Source organism: Cucurbita pepo, unplaced genomic scaffold (genome assembly GCF_057944985.1).
Source record: "Cucurbita pepo subsp. pepo isolate OVF unplaced genomic scaffold, ASM5794498v1 scafford_111, whole genome shotgun sequence".
Lineage (NCBI taxonomy): Eukaryota > Viridiplantae > Streptophyta > Magnoliopsida > Cucurbitales > Cucurbitaceae > Cucurbita > Cucurbita pepo.
Window position 1 is genome coordinate 40,001 of NW_028258014.1, and position 2,500 is coordinate 42,500.

The window sequence follows — 2,500 nt, forward strand, 5'->3', positions numbered from 1 at the left end:
CCCCGCGCCCCCACTCACCTCGCGCACGCCAAGCCCCATCCTATGCTATGTGTGATAAATGTTCTACCAACAGCATATCAAAAGTGTTGGATGTTACCTCCATAAAGAAAACATCACACCCAATACCTATGAAGCGTGAGTACACGTATAAAGCCTTGAAGGTTAGCCCCTACAACAATTCATCACACCTAACATCCGTGGAAAGTAAGAACGTGTATAAAACCTTGGACTATAAAAATATCATCAAACCCAATACCCGTGAAAAGTGAATGTTCATTTTTAATGCTTGTATTGTTGTGACTTTTTTTTTTTTTGGGGGAACTAAGAAAAGAGTGACACCCGTAAAAATTTAACTATTTTTTTTTTCTTTTGGTTGTCTAAAACAATAAAATGAAGAGTTTTGATACTAGAGCAAGTACATTACACTAAGACACCCACCAGGACCTTGTTTTTACAATCATCATCCATTAATTGTGAAAGTACATGTGGAGTGGTTGGTTTGTTGTAATTTTTTTTCTGGGAGCTAAGCAACATGAAAGAAAGAATGATTCCCACAAAATTTCAGATTTTTTTTACAACTCTAACTATTTTTTCTAATTTCTTATTATTTAATATTTAAAAATTCATTAAAAAAAAATTGGTTGGTTGAAAAACTATGAAACTTGATTTCTAGATCCATTACAATGTCCAATCCATGAATCAATCGAGTTCATGGAAAAAAATATTATAAAACTTGAGATATTTGACCGTATGACCGTTCAGAAAAATCGTATCTAGGCCTGGCAGACCAAAAATGCCTCAAAATGTACTATATAGGGGGGTGACTAGTCTGCATGGGCTGGGCACGGGGGTACCCCCTATATCTTCCGCCACCCCCACGCCCCAAGCACTATGCGCCGCACATGGGCATATGCTTGGGCCGTACGGGTGGTGGTCGGAGGTCGAGGGCGTTTGACGACGGTGGTGCGGTGGCGGAACGCGCACGGTGGGGCAGTGTCGGAACGTTCCCTCGCGCTCGCCCGCCCCGCCATGCCCCACCCGCGTGCGCCCCGCCCTGCCCCACCCCCGCCCTGCCCCGCCAGCGCGCGCGCGCGTGCGCGCCCCACGCCCCGCACAGCCCTCGTTCTCCCGCGCGCGCGCCCCGTCCCGCCCCGCCCGCGTGCTTCTGCGCGCGCGCGCCCCGCCCCGCCCAGCCCTCGTTCTCCCGCGCGCGCGCGCCCCGTCCCGCCCCGCCCGCGTGCTTCTGCGCGCGCGCGCCCCGCCCCGCCCAGCCCTCGTTCTCCCGCGCGCGCGCGCCCCGTCCCCCCCCGCCCGCGTGCTTCTGCGCGCGCGCGCCCCGCCCCGCCCAGCCCTCGTTCTCCCGCGCGCGCGCGCCCCGTCCCGCCCCGCCCGCGTGCTTCTGCGCGCGCGCGCCCCGCCCCGCCAGCGTCTCCCGCGCGCGCGCGCCCCGCCCCGCCCGCGTTCTTCTGCGCGCGCGCGCCCCGCCCCGCCCCGCGTGCTGCTGCGTGCACGCCCGCGCCCCATCCATCACCCATTAATTGTGAAAGTACTTGTGGAGTGGTCGGTTTGTTGTAATTTTTTTTCTGGGAGCTAAGAAACATGAAAGAATGATTCCCAAAAAAATTCAGATTTTTTTGACAAATCTAGCTATTTTTTTTAATTTCTTATTATTTAATTTTTAAAAATTCATTAAAAAAAATTGGTTGGTTGAAAAATTATGAAACTTGATTTCTAGATCCATTACAATGTCCAATCCATGAATCAATCGAGTTCATGGAAAAAAACACTCTAAAACTTGAGATATTTGACCGTATGACGGCTCAGAAAAATCGTATCTAGGCCTGGCAGACCAAAAATGCCTCAAAATGTACTATATAGGGGGGTGACTAGTCTGCATGGGCTGGGCACGGGGGTACCCCTATATCTTCCACCACCCACACGCCCCAAGCACTATGCGCCGCACATGGGCATATGCTTGGGGCGTGGGAGTGGTGGTCGGCGGACGAGGGCGGTTGACGGCGGCGGTGCGGTGGCGAAACTTGCACGGTCAGGCAGTGTCGGGTGCGCCTTTGGGCATGTGACATGAGCCTTGTTGAGAATGAAATGTTGCGATGTTGCCTTCTAACTTGGGCTGGCTTGAGGATGGTTGATGGTTGGTACGATGATGAAACATGCAAGGTGGGGTGGAGCCGGGTGCCTTCGGGCGTGCGGCATGAACCTCGTTGAGTGTGTGACGTTGTGGTGATGCCTCGCCAGCCTTGGGCCAGCCCTATGTTTTGAAGGCGGGTGGTGCCAGAACATGTTTGGCTGGTTGGAATCGGGTGCCTTTGGGTGTGCGACATGAGCCTTGTTGAGCACGGAATGTTACGATGTTGCCTTCTAACTGGGATTCTCTGGTGTGAGGACTGTGGATGGCTGCTGGTACGATGATGAAACATGCAAGGTGGGGTGGAGCCGGGTGCCTTCGGGCGTGCGGCATGAACCTCGTTGAGTGTGGGAC